At 36.5% G+C, this 20,525-nt stretch overlaps 1 long non-coding RNA gene across 1 annotated transcript; it reads left to right on the top strand.

Annotated features, from left to right (window-relative positions):
* Nucleotide 1: 1 nt before the first annotated feature.
* On the top strand, nucleotides 2–20,457 carry LOC139943341 (uncharacterized). Its single transcript, XR_011786806.1, has 3 exons — nucleotides 2–48; nucleotides 16,154–16,329; nucleotides 20,349–20,457. It is a non-coding gene; the product is annotated as an uncharacterized lncRNA (long non-coding RNA).
* Nucleotides 20,458–20,525: the final 68 nt, after the last annotated feature.

Below are 20,525 nucleotides of genomic sequence, written 5' to 3'. Positions count from 1 at the left end.
GGAACAATCTAGCTATTACGACGACAGAACACCAACGGCAAACGGAAGGTATCAATTATTGATGTGCAACATAACTGATTTCTTATACGTATAAATAGTGCGGCCGTCGATTTCACCAACCCCTTCTTAACTTAGGATTAAACTTTTGGACTTCAGTATCCATAAACGTTAGGACGCATTGAACATACCATAAGTTAGAACAAGTTACTTGTCCTAACTCAAAACAGAATTAATCCCTAGCGTTTCGTGAAATCGGTTGGTCCTCTAAAACGCAACGCAACATTTTAAAAGTGTTTACAATAATTGAATGAAATGTTTCGCTCAGTGAATCAGAGTTCGAGTTAGACTTTTTGAAATTCAATCAGTCTTTGAAACTAAACCAATTCAAAATTAAAAATAAGAAGTAGTTTTATATCAAGTTATAAACCAAAACGGAAACTTACTGGGTAAATGTTAACTAGTTTTGTATTCCAACCCAAAATGTATTGAGATGTAGGCATAATAATGGGGCTGGTTTTAAAATACATTTGTTCACTAGATCGTTCATTATAAAGTCCCTAAATCAGGAGACTTTCCCGTCAGGTATTGATTAAGAACATGTTTATTACGCTCCTTTATCACAACATTTATATTCAATATTTCGGACAAAGATTAATAATTGGTCAATATACTTATCCCTCTTGGTGATTATGAAAATTGACAAACTCAATGGTGGTAACTAGACATTAGGTGTTTGTGAACAAACACAAAGCTGTTTCGTGTTCTTTTGCTTGGATTAAGTGCTACAATGATCCAGGAGTCTGTAACTGAAAACAAGTTTGAAAATTGGTTGTGTAATTCTTGAGATATGGTCCCACTTCCGGTTGACCCGGAAGAAGAGGTCAACTTGGGGTCACGGCTTTTCAAAGTTTATTTTAAATGCCTAAGAAGTCTATAAAAGTAACAAGATTGAAAATCGGTTGTGTAGTTCTTAAGATATGGTCCCACTTCCGGTTGAGCTGGAAATAGAACGAAGCGCCCCCTTCGACGAATAATGGCCAGGCCGCACAGTGCGCCCTCTTCGTTCTATATATTTTTGTTTCGTTCTATATATTTCTGATTCGATCTATATATTTATGTTTCGTCCCATATATTTCTGTTTTGTTCTATATTACTTTTATATTATTATTTCGTTATATATCAATTATTATTTCGTTGTATAGATATATATTTCATTCTATATATATTTTATTTCGTTCAATATAGTTTGGTTACGTTCTATATATTTTTCTTTTCGTTAGAAAGGAAACTTTTCGGTCAATCCGGTATATTTGTTATTATTAATTACTCTTTTTGTATATGGTATGTATTATTGCAAAGCTGAACTCTTCCTCTTTAAAATGATACCACAATTGCAATGATTACATGTTGCTGGACTTGACCACGTTAATGAGAATGAGACAAAGTCACAAATCAAATGTGCCAAAATTAGCAATATTTTTGTGTTACTGTATGAATTGACACTGTAATTCAAACAAGCAAGACAACTTACTGATCTTAATCCACTTGATTGAGACTAGAAATTGGGTATAGAGCAAGACAACTTACTGATCTTAATACACTTTATTGATACAAAAAGTTCAGTAACGAGTGGATGATCCGAAGGCGTTGATGACAGCATGGCACCTTCTTCTCATGCTGCACACAAGTCTTGTGATGCGCTGATGATGAGGAATTGGCGTTCCATTCTTCATTAAGGAACCTGGTTAGGTCAGCCACAGTTGATGTGTTGGTGGTTCTGGCGCGGACAGCGAGGCCAAGCTGGTCCCACAGATGTTCCATAGGATCCAGGTCTGGACTGTAAGCGGGCCAATCCATCCGGTGCACCCCAACATTTTTCAGGTAGTCAATCACCAGTCGGGCTCGAGGGGGGCGAGCGTTGTCATCTTGAAAGATGGCGTTTGGTCCAAAGTCTGCAAGTATGGGACTGCATCCGGCTGTAGAATATCTTCTTGCAAATACCCATCAAACAAGGTGTTTTTCATGAGATGAGGGTAAATCGTGTCCGATGAGCTCACTGGTGAAAATCACTGTGTAATAGTTCTGAAAAGCTTGATCGGTTTGATTAATGACCATTACCTATTGACCATTCACAGACAACGGTAATTTTGGCACATTTGATTTGTGACTTTGCCTCATTGTTATTCATGTAGACAAGTCCAGCAACATGTAATCATTGCAAATGTGGCATCATTTTAAAGAGGAACAGTTCAGCTTTGCATTGATATAAACCATATACAAAGAGAGTATTTTCAGTTCAGGTAAATAATTGACATAGTTGCTCACGGTCAAAAAATGAATAGTTTTTATACTTTGTTGGTGGAAGGGCCTTGGGGTGCAAGTAAACAAAATTGCATTTTCAATTCTATATATAGCCCGTTGCCATGGTTACGGCTCATTTTGTTTTTTGGCCATTTTAGGCCGATTTTGGGGTCTGAAAAACTGTTTTTTAGCTCATATTTACAACTCCACCCCACCTAAATGCAAAATTATTTCAAAAAACCTTTTATATCACTACAAAGTATCATCCTTGGCCTTCCTTGAGAACATTTTTTATTGCTTTAAGTATCACCCTTGTGCTATTTTTGCATCATGCATTACAGTATGTTTTTAGAACTTGCAAATGCGACATTTTTACCCTATTTTTGGACCCCAAAATGTCAACTTGCCAGGGGTCTCAGAAAATTTTCCTTTCGGCTGTGATTAGGGCCAACATTGGTCTTTCCATATCTGGTGTCAAAAACTTGGGCAATTGTATCCTGTTGTGACAGTACTCCCACAAAACTAGACTTTTTTCCCCAAAACGTAAAAAAAACGCCTTTTTAAGGGTCTTTTCACATAATATCGATAACGTGTCCACGGTAAAAAAAAGGGATATTTTTCTTATACTTTGTGGATGGTAGGGACTTGGGGTCGAAATAAACAACATTTACATTTCAAATCATAATATAACACGTTGCCATGGTAACAGTTCATTTGTGTTTAGGCCACTTTAGGCCGATTTTTGGGTATGAAAAACTGTTTTTTTTTTTTTTTTAATATTTACAACTCCACCCCACCAAAAAACAAAAATATTTCATAAAACCTTTTACATTACTACAAAGTATTATCCTTGGCTTTACTTGAGACAAAAAAATAATGCTATAAATTTCACCCTTGTGCTATTTGTAGAACGTGCATTAGAGTATGGTTTTAGAACTTGCAAAATCAACATTTTTACCATATTTTTTGCCTTCAAAATTTCATTTTTTCAGGGGTCTCAGAATATTTTCCTTTCGGTTTTGATCAGGGCTAAAATTGTTCTTTTTATTTCTGGTAAGTAAAACTTGGGCAAGTGTATCCTAATGTTAACAGTACTGTCTCAAAAATAGACTTTTTTTCCCCAAGCAGAAAAATGCATTTTGAATTGTTTTTTCTTCATATTGAATTTCTAACATTAAAAAGTAATAATTCTATCAATCTGGCAGCTTTTCCTAAGCACTAGTGGATTACCCAACATTGATCAGGAACTGTTGATGACCTTAATTTTAGAATTTGCCTGGCCCAGCCCCAATCATATTTCTTGACATTGCATTAAACAATGTTTTGTGAACAGCGCCTCTTTTTTTGAAAGTGTTCCCTTTCTGTTGTTATTGGTATTTTCATGTCTTCTGGGTAGAAACACTGTGTTTATTGTATCCTGTTGTGACTGATCATGCCTTAAGTATAGTAATTTTTCCAAAAACAATGCATGCTTGTTAAAAATCTGGCACTGTTTCCATGCCCTTTGAGTAATGAATACAAAGTTTTTATTTAAACATAATGGTATCCAACCAAACCATAACCAATGCTTTGCCACTGAGAGTTCTTGATTTGGCTACTTTACCTATTGTAAAGGTATGATTCCCATTGCAAGTAGAGTGCGATGAGCATTCTTTACAAGTTGTCTTCAATACAGGGCCTACTCTCCTTGGTCCCTGCCTGCTACCAAATGTAAAACTTTTCATAGAGATAGATATCATAAACAATGTAGTTTCTGTGCTTGAGGCAGATGGTTTGGAGCATCCAATCATGTCCAACACAAATGTGGGAAATTAAAAAGCCCACTTAAAAGTATTGGAAAAGTTTGCCAAGGTCTTATTGAAAACAATGATACTAACGATTTGCAAGATGAGCGTAAGAGATCATTTAAAAGGAACACGTTGCCTAGGATCGGTCAAGTTGGTCTTTGAAATGCGTTTGTAACCTTTTGTTATAAAATGCATGGTTAGAAAGATGTTTTTGAGTGATACTTGTGTGGATCATTATATTCTACTTTTAAAATATCTTTCTAATCATATGCATTTTGTAATGCACGTTTACAAACGCTTTTCAAAGACCAACTCGACCGATCCAAGGCAACGTGTTCCTTTAATGAAACAACATTGAAAGAAGTTGTAAATACTTGCACCTGCTCAACATAAATAAGTAAGATGCATTTGCAGTGACAAAAGTTTCTTCAGGCTAGTTTGATTATTTTTTCCATTCACTATCTTACTAATTCATAATTATTATATATGTCTCTGAGAACGATCAACACAAAACATTGTCAAACATTACCTGCTGAATTGTTTATCACGTTAAATAAACCAACTCTTTTATTGTTTGCAACTGTACAATTGAAAGGAACCCCACCGTGGATGGGGGAACTGCTTACAGAAGGCCAAAGCAGGTGAATGGCCATTTAGATACTTTGGATACAGTACTTGCTCACTTTTAGAGCCTCTTTGTTCTGATTTTAGTTTGGTAGCGGGCAGGAGACCAAGAAGACTGTTATAAGGCCATGTATAGACAAGAATAGTAAAGAATGCTCATCGCACTACTTCTCTTCTTGCAATGTGAATCATACCTGTACAACTAGGTAAAGTAGTCATGACAAAACAAGAACTCTCAGTGGCAAAGCATGGTTATAAACTTTTTATTTGTTACTTAAAGAGCATGGAAACAGTGCCATATTTTTTTAACAAGCATGCTCGTTTTTGTTTTTTATCAATTCAAACTAAGGGATAACTTCAAAATGCATTTTTATTGTTTTTGGAAAAAATAGTTACCATGTTTGAGGCAGAAGTGTCACAACAGGATACAATAAACCAAAGTGTTTCTCCCCAGCAGACATGCAAACCATAATGATAGCCCAATCACAACCAAAAGGGAAACATTCTGAGAACCAATAAAACATTAAGACAGTACAAACTTTCTTGATGTGCAAGGGGAATTAAAAAATGTGACTTTCAAAAAAGAGGCGCTGTTCACAAAACTTTGTTTTGTTTATGCAATGTCAAGAAATATGATTGGGCCGGGCCGGGCCGGGGCGGGGCAAATTCTAAGATTTAGGTCATCAACAAGTCCTGATCAATGTTTGGTAATGCACTAAGCCTACAGAGTGCTTATGAAAAGCTGCCAGATTGATGGAATTATTACTAACTTCTTAATGTTATAAATTCAAAATGAAGCAAATATTTCAAAATGCATTTCTCTATGTTTTCAGGGGAAAAGGGTCTTTTTTTGAGACAGTTCTGTTACATCAGGATACAATTGCCCAAGTTTTTCTTACCAGAAATAAAAAGACAAATTTTGGCCCTGATCAAAACCGAAAGGAAAATATTCTGAGACCCCTGAAAAAATGAAACTTTGAGGGCAAAAAATATGGTAAAAATGTTGATTTTGCAAGTACTAAAAACAAACTCTAATGCACGTTCTTAAAATAGCACAAGGGTGAAATTTATAGCAATATTTTTTTGTCTCAAGTAAAGCCAAGGATTATAATTTGTAGTGATGGAAAAGGTTTTATGAAATATTTTTGTTTTTTGGTGGGGTGGAGTTGTAAATATTAACTAAAAAAAACAGTTTTTCAGACACCCAAATCGGCCTAAAGTGGCCTAAACACAAATGAACTGTTACCATGGCAACGTGTTATATTATGATTTGAAATGTAAATATTGTTTATTTGGACCCCAAGTCCCTACCATCCACAAAGTATAAGAAAAATATTATTTTTTTTTTTACCGTGGACACGTATGTCGATATTATGTGAAAAAACCCTTAAAAAGGCATTTTTCACGTTTTGGGGAAAAAAGTCTAGTTTTGAGGCAGTACTGTCACAACAGGATAAACCTGCCCAAGTTTTAGACACCAGATATGGAAAGACCAATGTTAGACCCTAATCACAGCCGAAAGGAAAATTTTCTGAGACCCCTGGCAAGTTGACATTTTGGGGTCCAAAAATAGGGTAAAAATGTTGATTTTGCAAATTCTAAAAACATACTGTAATGCATGATGCAAAAATAGCACAAGGGTGATATTTAAAGCAATACAATTTTTTCTCAAGGAAGGCCAAGGATGATACTTTGTAGTGATATAAAAGGTTTTTTGAAATAATGTTGCATTTTGGTGGGGTGGAGGTGTAAATATGAGCTAAAAACCAGTTTTTCAGACCCCAAAATCGGCCTAAAATGGCCAAAAAACAAAATGAGCCGTAACCATGGCAACGGGCTATATATGGAATTGAAAATGCAATTTTGTTTACTTGCACCCCAAGGCCCTTCCACCCACAAAGTATAAAAAAAAATCATTTTTTGACCGTAAACAAATATGTCAATTATTTACCTGAACTGACTCTTAAATAATAACAAATATACTGGATTGAAAAAAGTTTCCTTACTTTTTGTGAGTAGTTTATATATGTTGGTTCCATTCTATATATATTGGTTCCATTCTATATATATTGGTTCCATTCTATATATATTGGTTCCATTCTATATATATTGGTTCCATTCTATATATATTGGTTCCATTCTATATATATTGGTTCCATTCTATATATATTGGTTCCATTCTATATATATTGGTTTCGTAGTAAAGTCATAAACGGCGCCCCATAGACTTATGATTATTTGATTTGGTTGGTTTCTTGAGTTCATGACAGTATTTTAAGAGTCCATTGTCATGTGACAAACTACTCAAGGATAAAAATCCTTGTATTTGGTTGGTGGTTTGATGTTTGGTCTAGCACGAGTGGATTTTACTGAACTCGTAACCACCACACTCTGCACCTACGATCACGATTTTCCGCTTAATGTGCGAGCGCGGATTATAATGTGCGAGCTTGGAAGCACACAAACAAAATAAATCCCTGCTAAGCAGTGTATATCGCTTGAAGTAAGCGCATAATGCACTGCTTCTGCTAAGCACTGAATCTTTGCTTCCAGAGCAGAGAATGACATGGGCCCATTCGCACAAGATTTTTCATTAAGCAAGTTCCCATCATGATAGGCCTGGTGGGCGACTAAATTACTACTCGACTAGTCGCACCTCAAGCCCAACTATGACACTTGTCGAGATAAATTACGGATTCTCAAGACTTTTGCCGCAATGTGTTGCAAGCGCAACATTATATATGTTGCGAATAGTAAGAAGCAACACAACTGTTTCACCAGAGAGGTATTCGGGAAAATTTTTGTAGTCAACATTTGAGCACGATTATAACGGAGTAGAGAAAAATAGTAGTCGCGACTCAAATAATAATTTTGTAGTTGCGACTTTAACACTAAAGCACACTAGTCGCCCCTGCCTACTTTTGCACAAGTAAAGCACGGGTATTCTCATGCGAATGCAAATCAATTTTTTAAGTCACTGTTGTTTTCGCAGTGAAAGTTTCGCAGGAGTTGAGCACGTAAGCGCTGCGATTCTTTCCTTTAAAAGCCATTCGCCCAGGACCAACTTTTTAAACACAAAAAGCAGCTAAACACAACAAATACATGTACAAGTTGTGAATCAAGGTATTCTGCTCATCTGCAATTGAAACGTCAGCATAACAATATCTCTGCTTTTGTATTCCTGTCAAAGAGTTTGTGTTTGTCATGGTCTAATTTAAGAAAGTAAAGCAAAATACTGGAATAAGTTTAGGCAAATGGTCCCCGGCGCAAACAAGGTGAGTCACCGTTTATTTTCGTCATCCACGTTCGTCGCCTGAAACGAACTCGGTCCTCGTCGGGTACCGGTCAACTCGGTCCCAAATCAACTCGGTCCAAGTGAAGAGCTTAATACGTTGACACTTTTTTCACTCATTTCTCAAAAACTACAACACCACAGCAGGTAATATTTTAAGGAAAGGTTTCAACTACCATTATCTTCAAACTGGTTAAGTTTAGTGTACATCTTTGGACACGATGGTGTATCGTCGTCGTCGAAAACCCCTATTTAATTACGCACGTTCATTTGAACGAAAACCCTATACCTTTGTACTTTGTACAAGCACAAAGTAATGTGTACGGAAGCCGGTTAGAAAGTAATGGTTCCTGAACAGTGGTAGTAAAACAGAATGAGTAGACTCCTCTCAAGAAGTCACAACTCATGAGCATAGCATAATAACAACAACAACAACAACAACAACAACAACAACAACAACAACAACAACAACAACAACAACAACAACAACAACAACAACAACAACAACAACAACAACAACAACAACAACAACAACAACAACAACAACAACAACAACAACAACAACAACAACAACAACAACAACAACAACAACAACAACAACAACAACAACAACAACAACAACAACAACAACAACAACAACAACAACAACAACAACAACAACAACAACAACAACAACAACAACAACAACAACAACAACAACAACAACAACAACAACAACAACAACAACAACAACAACAACAACAACAACAACAACAACAACAACAACAACAACAACAACAACAACAACAACAACAACAACAACAACAACAACAACAACAACAACAACAACAACAACAACAACAACAACAACAACAACAACAACAACAACAACAACAACAACAACAACAACAACAACAACAACAACAACAACAACAACAACAACAACAACAACAACAACAACAACAACAACAACAACAACAACAACAACAACAACAACAACAACAACAACAATAACAATAATAATAATAATAATAATAATAATAATAATAATAATAATAATAATAATAATAATAATAATACTAATAATAATAATAATAATAATAATAATACTAATAATAATAACAATAACAATAACAATAACAATAACAATAACAATAACAATAACAATAACAATAACAATAACAATAACAATAACAATAACAATAACAATAACAATAACAATAACAATAACAATAACAATAACAATAACAATAACAATAACAATAACAATAACAATAACAATAATAATAATAATAATAATAATAATAATAATAATAATAATAATAATAATAATAATAATAATAATAATAATAATAATAATAATAATAATAATAATAATAATAATAATAATAATAATAATAATAATAATAATAATAATAATAATAATAATAATAATAATAATAATAATAATAATAATAATAATAATAATAATAATAATAATAATAATAATAATAATAATAATAATAATAATAATAATAATAATAATAATAATAATAATAATAATAATAATAATAATAATAATAATAATAATAATAATAATAATAATAATAATAATAATAATAATAATAATAATAATAATAATAATAATAATAATAATAATAATAATAATAATAATTATTATTATTATTATTACAATTAACCGACTCTTTGGATCGACTCTTTGGACTCTCTGTCTCCGCTGCTGTTTGTTCTTGCACTGATGCCCCTGTCGATGATTCTAAGGAAGGTGAGTGCAGGTTATGTAATGAAGAAGGACGGATGCAAGATCAACCATCTGCTTTTTATGGACGATTTGAAGTTGTTTGCGAAGAATGAGGCCGAGATCGACTCTTTGGTGCAAACCGTCAGGATTTTCAGTGATGACATTGGGATGCAGTTCGGTCTGGAGAAATGTGCGTCAATGACCATGAAGAGGGGGAAGAGGGTACATTCCGATGGCATTGCTCTGGCTGAAGGTGCACAGTTGAGGGCTTTGGGTGAGGAGGAGAGTTATCGGTATCTTGGTGTTCTTGAATCGGACCATGTCCTTCACGAGGAATCAAAGGTAAGGCTGAAGGCAGAATACATCAGGCGTGTAAAAAAATGTTTGAAGTCTAAACTAAACGGGGGGAACATGATTAAGGCGATTAACACATGGGCCGTGTCTTTGATGAGGTACAGTGCGGGTATTGTCGAGTGGACTAAGGAAGATCTAGATGTCACTGACAGGAGGACAAGAAAACTAATGACCATGCATGGTATGCTACACCCGCGGTCAAATGTTAGTAGACTCTATCTTCCGAGGTCAGAGGGCGGAAGGGGGTTGTTGAGCGTGGCGGACAGTGTTAACATCGAGCGCAGAAGCTTGCATTGTCATGTCAGGAGGACCGAGGAGAGCCTGTTGAAAGTTGGACAAAGGTACACGAGGGCAGACGAAGTTGGGCCGAAGGAATACAAGAGGGAAAGAAAGGAGGAAAGACATAAAGATTGGAGGAACAAACCACTTCATGGCCGGTTCTTGAGGTGTACTGAGGAAGTGGCCAGCAGCAAGTCATGGAATTGGTTAAAGAGTGGAGAACTAAAGAAGGAAACAGAGGGCTTGATTACTGCGGCGCAAGACCAGTCTCTAAGGACAAATGTAATGAAGGCAAGGATAGAGAAAGCAAACGTCTCTCCTATGTGTAGAATGTGCAATAAAGCAGAGGAGACTGTATTTCATATTGTTAGCGAATGCAGTAAGATGGCCCAAACGGAGTACAAAGGAAGACATGACAAGCTGGCCAAGGTGATTCACTGGGATCTGTGTAAGAAGTATGGTGTCAAAGTGCTTGCGAAATGGTACGAACATGTTCCGGAAAAAGTTGTAGAGACCGACCAGGTCAAGATCCTTTGGGACTTTAACATTCAGACCGATCATGTTATACCACATAGGCGTCCGGATGTTGTGCTATTAGATAAGACCAAGAAGATGTGTCATCTCATTGACATAGCTGTGCCAGGTGATATAAGGGTAGCTTCGAAGGAGATGGAAAAGATCGAGAAGTACCAGGACCTGGCTAGGGAACTTCGTAAGATTTGGCAGGAAAAGGTAAAAGTAGTCCCCGTGGTGGTTGGAGCACTTGGCACCATTCCCAAAGCACTGGGGAAACATCTAGATGAAATAGGGACAAATGTGAGGGTAGATCTGTTACAGAAGGCAGCGCTTTTGGGAACAGCGAGGATCCTGAGAAAGACTCTTGAGATCTAAGGCTACGGGACGTAGCCCGACTCGAGGAGTTACCGGCACAAAGGAATATGACATCTTTCTTTTGCATGCTGTGATAAAATGAAATAATAATAATAGTAATAATAATAATAATAATAATAATAATAATAATAATAATAATAATAATAATAATAATAATAATAATAATAATAATAATAATAATAATAATAATAATAATAATAATAATAATAATAATAATAATAATAATAATAATAATAATAATAAGAACAACAACAACAACAACAACAACAACAACAACAACAACAACAACAACAACAACAACAACAACAACAACAACAACAACAACAACAACAACAACAACAACAACAACAACAACAACAGCAACAGCAACAGCAACAGCAACAGCAACAGCAACAGCAACAGCAACAGCAACAGCAACAGCAACAGCAACAGCAACAGCAACAGCAACAGCAACAGCAACAGCAACAGCAACAGCAACAGCAACAGCAACAGCAACAGCAACAGCAACAGCAACAGCAACAGCAACAGCAACAGCAACAGCAACAGCAACAGCAACAGCAACAGCAACAGCAACAGCAACAGCAACAGCAACAGCAACAGCAACAGCAACAGCAACAGCAACAGCAACAGCAACAGCAACAGCAACAGCAACAGCAACAGCAACAGCAACAGCAACAGCAACAGCAACAGCAACAGCAACAGCAACAGCAACAGCAACAGCAACAGCAACAGCAACAGCAACAGCAACAGCAACAGCAACAGCAACAGCAACAGCAACAGCAACAGCAACAGCAACAGCAACAGCAACAGCAACAGCAACACTAACACTAACACTAACACTAACACTAACACTAACACTAACACTAACACTAACACTAACACTAACACTAACACTAACACTAACACTAACACTAACACTAACACTACCAATAACAATAACAATAACAATAACAATAACAATAACAATAACAATAACAATAACAATAACAATAACAATAACAATAACAATAACAATAACAATAACAATAACAATAACAATAACAATAACAATAACAATAACAATACCAATACCAATACCAATACCAATACCAATAACACTAACACTAACACTAACACTAACACTAACACTAACACTAACACTAACACTAACACTAACACTAACACTAACACTAACACTAACACTAACACTAACACTAACACTAACACTAACAATAACAATAACAATAACAATAACAATAACAATAACAATAACAATAACAATAACAATAACAATAACAATAACAATAACAATAACAATAACAATAACAATAACAATAACAATAACAATAATAATAATATGAAGGGGTTGTTTAGCGTGGCGGACAGTGTTAACATCGAGCGCAGAAGCTTGCATTGTCATGTCAGGAGGACCGAGGAGAGCCTGTTGAAAGTTGGACAAAGGTACACGAGGGCAGACGAAGTTGGGCCGAAGGAATACAAGAGGGAAAGGAAGGAGGAAAGACATAAAGATTGGAGGAACAAACCACTTCATGGCCGGTTCTTGAGGTGTACTGAGGAAGTGGCCAGCAGCAAGTCATGGAATTGGTTAAAGAGTGGAGAACTAAAGAAGGAAACAGAGGGCTTGATTACTGCGGCGCAAGACCAGTCTCTAAGGACAAATGTAATGAAGGCAAGGATAGAGAAAGCAAACGTCTCTCCTATGTGTAGAATGTGCAATAAAGCAGAGGAGACTGTATTTCATATTGTTAGCGAATGCAGTAAGATGGCCCAAACGGAATACAAAGGAAGACATGACAAGCTGGCCAAGGTGATTCACTGGGATCTGTGTAAGAAGTATGGTGTCAAAGTGCTTGCGAAATGGTACGAACATGTTCCGGAAAAAGTTGTAGAGACCGACCAGGTCAAGTTCCTTTGGGACTTTAACATTCAGACCGATCATGTTATACCACATAGGCGTCCGGATGTTGTGCTATTAGATAAGACGAAGAAGATGTGTCATCTCATTGACATAGCTGTGCCAGGTGATATAAGGGTAGCTTCGAAGGAGATGGAAAAGATCGAGAAGTACCAGGACCTGGCTAGGGAACTTCGTAAGATTTGGCAGGAAAAGGTAAAAGTAGTCCCCGTGGTGGTTGGAGCACTTGGCACCATTCCCAAAACACTGGGGAAACATCTAGATGAAATAGGGACAAATGTGAGGGTAGATCTGTTACAGAAGGCAGCGCTTTTGGGAACAGCGAGGATCCTGAGAAAAACTCTTGAGATCTAAGGCTACGGGACGTAGCCCGACTCGAGGAGTTACCGGCACAAAGGAATATGACATCTTTATACGTCATATTATAGGTTAAAGAATATTAATTTCGTTTTGTACCCATACACCGATGTGTATACTCAGTACTTCCCGAGTCCTGTGAAAAAATATCACAGGCATGTTACTCGGGTGGGATTCGAACCCACGACCCTTGCAATTCTAGAGCAGTGTCTTACCAACTAGACTACCGAGGTTGCCCGGCAGCTAGAGGCAGTTCGAATCCTATGTTTTGGCAGCGGGTACCGCAAAAATCAGCATTGTTTGTTTTGAGTCTAAATGCAGAGTGTTGTAACCCTGAGACAACATACGAGTAGACCTTAATGTAGCCATCCACACTGTTAGAGTGTTGGGCATCATGCAGGACATTACTATCGTTAGCCCATTATGGGCTATGCACTTTCTGTAGGACAAAAAACACAATGTCCACAGATTAGCATTAAACTTTTACAGTTTGAAGATAATGATGGTAGAAAGCTTCCCTAAAAATATTACTTGCTGATGATGTGCTAAATTGTTTGAGAAATGAGTAAAACAACATGTCATGAACATAATTTTCGTCTCAGTGATCATGAGACGAAATTTATTTTAGCATGTTACACGTATTTTCATTACATTGTTTTACTCATTTCTCAAAACCGTCAGCACCCCAGCAACTAAAATGTTAAGGCCGGCTACGCTTTATACTAGCAATGTCTTAAAACGGTGTAAATTAAATGTAAATCTGTGGTCATTGTGTTTTGTGTCACAAAAAGTACCCAAATTATTTTATAAAGATAAATGCCTGATCATTTGATCAACCCCTAGGTTGGTTCAAATGAAATTGAATGATCATTGTGATAGTTATAATAATAATAATAATATTTATTCGGGTAATCACATTTACAAGCACATATACATACATTAAAAAATATTTAAGAAAACAAAGTAAAACAACAGTGGGGTGCCCAGGAGAGCATAAAAGTATAAAAAAATAACTGTCGCCAAAAGGCGTATGTCTCCTAAAACCCTAAAAATACATTAAGGCAAGAGGAGGCATATAAAAAAGCACAGAAGATAATACAAAACACAAAACAATTTAAAAAGGCAAACAAGCAAAGACAAACACAGAAAAACACACCAAAAATGATATACGTAAAAAAAGCAAGTCTATACATCAAAACGGTTTAAGAGCAATACAACAAAATTCCGATGAGGGGACACAAATTAAATGACATTGTGAATTGAATCATAGAATGATTTTCTTCTTTAGATCGGTCTCTATACACGATGTGACCTTTACATTCAAAATCGCCCTCTGTTGACAAAACACTGTACACGTCATATTTCGCCGGGCAAAAAGACGTGTACAGTCTACCCGCAACCCATGCGTTAATAGGCCTATTTGCCCGGTTTTATATGCAGTGTAGATTGTGGTTTTTCATGCGTGACCTCGGTTTGAATGAATAATAAGGACAAAGGGCTTCTGAAATTCAGTCTTTTTTGGCCTTATCTGAAAAGTATTGACAAAAATAATGTAGCAGTACATTCAAATGGAGATTATATCTGTCGTTCTGTATGAAAACAAATCAGTGCAACTTAAAAAAAAAAAATGCTTCAAAAAGAAAGAAAATAAGTCACAAAAACACGGCAAACTTTCCCGTTATGATTGTCGGCAACAGTCCCCATTTGGTATATATGGATAGAATATTTCATATTCTTCCCGGAAATGTTAAAAGCGAGAACACGTCGTAGCTAGTCCAGTCAGGATACAACGAAAAAACAGCATGATGCCATATCAGTCGATGATGTCATCATCAGCCAATCACCGTGCAGGAAAACCACGCTGTCTAATAGTTGATTTTTTTGTAAAGGGAGTTTTGGATTAACGGTGGAAAGCGTTGTATCCTGACTGGACGAGCTACGATCCGGTCTCGTTTTTGACATTTTCGGGAAGAATATGAAATACTCTATCCATAAATACTATTTGGGGAATGTTGCTGACATTCATAAAGGGAAAATTTGCTGTGTTTTTGTGACTTGTTTTCTGTCTTTTTGAAGCAATTTTTTTTTACATACAATTTTATCTTTTTGAAATTTGAGTTGCATCGATTTTTTTCATACATAACGACAGATATGGCCTTCGTTTCAATTTTTACGTCTACTTTAGCTGGCTGTCAAAACAAAAGGTCTTGCCCGGCGGTATATTCGCGAATCGTGTACTTTCTAGGTGGCTGCCAAAACAAAAAGGTTTTGCCCGGTGGTATACGCGCGAATCATGGTTTCGAGTGACGTCAAAGGCCACATCGTCTGAAGGGGCCGGCTCCGTATGTGTGTCGTCACTGACTGAAAACGAATAAACCAAAAGTATCAACTTTATTAGATAAAAATATGTCACTTGTCAATTTATTGACCATTGCTCATTTTCAGTATGTGATAATGTATCCAGGTGATTTAACAATAGCATGGCGTCACAGGTGTTGGGTTAAAAGTAAATAATATCGACATCATTTTGGCCATTCACTTAATACGCAGTTATTGACACATTAATTGAATAAATATCAGAACATAAAACGGAGGGTGCACTTTATTTTGTTACGTTTTTGTTTGCTTGATAGGTCGGGTTTGGCTCTCCAAGCTGGTAAAAGACTTGATGGATGTGAAGCTGCATCGTTTAATGATGATAAAGACTGCTGGACACAAACCGTTAACGTCATTGCACTTGGTCATGTGCTATATGAAAAACATCCTTACGCTGGTTTCCTGTATGTTGTAGGTCACAAGTTCCCGGCAGGTAAATAATGTATACTGGTGTATGGGTAACATTTTAATAGTGGTATTTAAATATAGTTGGAGAATAATTCATTTTATCACTCACAGAATACATTATTCAGTGGACCCACACAACTGTTGTGGTGCCACCTTGGCTAGTTCAGTAATGCTATGTGGGCTTGCTAAGCCCAGTACAGTTGGTCTTTTCATGACCTTGCACATTTTTCCAGGGTTTTCCCGAGACGTCTTTTTGCAATGGGCGGAGCTCAACAGGTCGCCCTATGCTGCTTATGTGCGGGAACTTCACTTCGGTTCAACTTCCAACCAAGTCAACACCCAAATGTTGTACTTGTACTTCGAAAATTTGTAGGAGGGGTGATGTAAATTGATGCAGCCCCGTAAATTACACCGAAATAGCTCATCCCAACCTAAGACAGATGAATGCCATCAAAACGAAATAGAGTGAGATTAGACCAAATAAATTGTGGGTGCTGCACAGAACAGCTGTCCCAATGCGGCGACTAAATGAAGTGGCATACCTACTAATGGAACGCCGTTTCATTTCCATCTTCTTTGGGTTAAATGCTCCAAAATATTAGGCTCGAGGATAATCTGTACAATTGTACAATACTATGCTTTATGTTGTTGTGTGTTGTTCACCCAGCCTGCTGGGGAAATCCAGTTATTTCACCTTTGTAAAGGTCAATCCAGGACCTACTTAGAAATTGACAAAATTGTTCTTGTTCTTAAAATAATTGCTCCCATCAATACATTGCCCTGTAAACTCATTTTCGGGTCATGTCACGAAGGGCAATAATTGTACATGCAGCCAATATAAGACAACTTTCACGAAGGAACAAACATTGACTTGTCAATTTCCGTAAAATAGAGTTGCAAGAAAATCTTTTTTTTTTTGCTGCTGAGGTGTTCCTTCCTGTTGTATTATGTAGTGCATATGGTTGCCTCCAAATTTACATTTGTAACTAATGTACAAGATAACGTAGTTTTTAAGAAAGAGGTAATTTCTCACTTAAATATTTGAATTGAGTCCAAGACCTAAGCTGAGGTCCCAAATTTAAGCATCTGAAAACACACACTGTGCGAAAACGGTGTTTTATCTTCGATTCATAAATACCTCAGACAATTTCGCTATTCATATTGGTGGAGAGCGCGTCACGTGGTTGTGTATAAACCTTTGTTTATGGCCGGTAAAAAGTGTTAATTTATGGGCGTGACACGCGACCTTGCACCTGTTCATATAAGACAGTTTCTTCATTCATATCGGTCGAGAGCAATGGCTGAAACCGTTGTGTCACATCACGCGATACGCGCGAGGCGCATAACATTCCCTTATAAGGAGTTGTTTACCAGAGGGCGGTGGAGGGCTTTATCATTTTATAGCTGGAGGGGTGTTGTGATGAAATAAATCATTTAACAATTAACAGTTTTGCATTTAATTTACTTTTTGACCAAAAAGTGATGATGTTTTAGGCCGAAAAGGTATTTATGAATAAGGGAATCAATGTGTGGTGGATAGGTTTCAACTAGTGGTTTTATCCCAACGAGGCCTGGTTCTTGATCATTTTATACCGAGACGAAGTCGAGGTAAATTAAAAAGAACCAGGCCTCGGGAGAATTAAACCACTAGTTGAAAACCGATTCAACACACTTTGGGTCCCTTTCAAATACCTTTTCGGTCAAAAATATCATCACTTTTTGGTCAAAAAGTAAAATAAATAAAAACAAAAAATTTAAACCTCATGGGCCCGATCAAGGAATTACCACCATCCATCCTCTTTAAATTCAATGTAGTTGTGCCAGGCCCATGTTGTCTGAATTTGTAGATTAGACCCTTCAAAATTTGGTTAAAAAAAATATGTAAAACTGTCCATATTTGTGAGCAGTAAAGTACGGATTTTGTTTGTTAAATTTATTGACTTTTTAAATAATCTTTAAAAAGTAAAACCTCATGGGCCGGGTGTGTTCCTTAAATTTGACCCTCCCGCCGGCGAAATGAGTCTGATGTCAAACGAGTAAATGGTCCTAGTTTGACAGTCGATATTCGAATGTCAAACTTAACTAGTTCCTCCTATGAATGCCAAACAACAGTTACTGGTTTGACATCAAACCCCAATGGTCGGTCTCGGTGAGTCACATGGGTGTTTCACTTGTGTGATAATGGCGGCGTTGCGAAGAGACGGGCTGCTTCCTGAATCCAGATTTATGTCGTGCGCACGAAAGAGAATTCGTGTGCACAAAATATATAAAATTTTTATTTTTGTAAATGTCCCTTTTAGGCTCCGTACAAAAACGATCACTGTTTACAGTATTATTTTATGACACCCCAAAGTATTGTTTCAAATGTTAAACTTGCATCGGAGAGAAAGAATATTGGTTTTTATCCATACACCCTATATTTGCCTGACACTGCTCTAGAATTGCAAAAGTCGTTGGTCCGAATCCAACCCGAGTAAAATGTCCGTGATTTGTTTTCACAGAACACTAGAAAATACTGAGTATATACAGGGCTAACACACATCGACATTTTAATAGTTGTGTGAGAATAATCTGTACAACTGTACCGGACTACGTTTTATGTTGCTGCGTGTGTTGTTCACTCAGCCTCAACGTCCTTGGTTAAAGCAATGGGGATGAACATGTAGGCTGGTTTGCAAAATAGGAAAGGAATAAAACAAATGTTGAGCGGTTTAACTGGTTTGGGTTTATTGAACAACATGTGGCATACACTCAAGTTACAAGGATCTATGTGTCTTACATAATTATTATGTTAGTTTTTGAGCGATCTATAATCAACGCTTTATTGTAGTTTTTGTTTTTTCAAATTCAAGGGATAACAAGTTTTTTTTTTGCATGACAATTTATAATATACTACTTTTTGAGAAAGATCCCTATAGGGATAGGCCCTTGTACCGGGTGAGTGAAAAAAAATGCAATTATTAGTTTGGAGTGTATACTTTATGAACAAGAGCAATGTTGAACAATAATGTACATTTCTAAGTATAGTAGACCAGCCAAACTTTAAAAAGTGCTCTAGAAAAAAAAAAAATAAAAAAAAAAACGGCATAGTTTGTTATTGGCTGGCATCCATGCTAGAAGTATGGATCATGGGCTCGGGAAGACGATTAGGGTGGATGCCCAGCTTGATTTTGTATTTTAAGGTAATTTGGGGGTAAAAAGGTCAACAAAGGTCAAAACTCAATATTTTCAAAATTGGTGTCAAATTTATTCACATTTTGATAGATCTATCCATAAAATGTATTTTTAACTTTATGTTGATACTACAAACCTATGTAATTAACGTATAAATATTGACCTTATGCACAAATGTATAGCAAAACGAAGTGTAAAAGTATGATTATCTTGAAAAGGGTACATTTTGAGTACACCAATTGTTTTTGCACTCCCTATCCTCATTGGTGCATATATTGGTTCCAAACAACATTTTTTGAAAGGTAAATATACCCAGGCAGTTTTTGAGAAAAAAACAAATTTCAAATACCACCTTCATGTGGGGGTCTTAACGACTCATTTTAAGGTCAAAATTTCAAATAAGGCAAAACAAACTACGATGGATCCAACCATTTGAGGATATGTGTATATGTACCTCAACCCGACCAGGAGGGCTGTTTAAAATAGCTCCAAAAAGACAAACTAAACCAATCTACACTAACAAACCAATCTTCACTGATGACCAAGAAGAGATACATGATTATTATGAATGCCATGTTCAGGGTAAGATTCATTGAATATAAAAGACTCGGGTGGGATTACCATCCACGACCTTGCTCGGCTATAGCAGGTGCATTACCACTAGGCTACCGAGCTAGCCCACGTCGGGGAAAACAAAAACAAAAACGTTTTAATGGGAAACATCTTTCTCTCTACATTTTAATAAAAGACGAAAAAGGTAGCAAAGCCGGGTACTAAGACTTTAAATAAAAATAATCACAGTTCGTGTTTTCTATGAAAGATGTTTCGATTATTTTAAACTTTTTCAAATCGCTCTGTTTATTCCCCCAGACTGTCAGGCTTTGTTGGATGCTGGTAACAAAGACAATGGTATATACACTATCCATCCCTTCCAGAATAACGAAGGAATCAAGGTGCTTTGTGATATGACGAACCATACTGGCTGGATTGTAAGTCAGCACTCATTTGGGAATGCATCTCACTCATGTAGATTCAAAGACATCTTAA

The sequence above is a fragment of the Asterias amurensis genome, chromosome 10, assembly GCF_032118995.1.
Source record: "Asterias amurensis chromosome 10, ASM3211899v1".
NCBI classification, from domain to species: domain Eukaryota; kingdom Metazoa; phylum Echinodermata; class Asteroidea; order Forcipulatida; family Asteriidae; genus Asterias; species Asterias amurensis.
The sequence above is the reverse complement of the archived record's forward strand: the minus strand, read 5'-3'. Positions and strand labels throughout refer to the sequence as shown.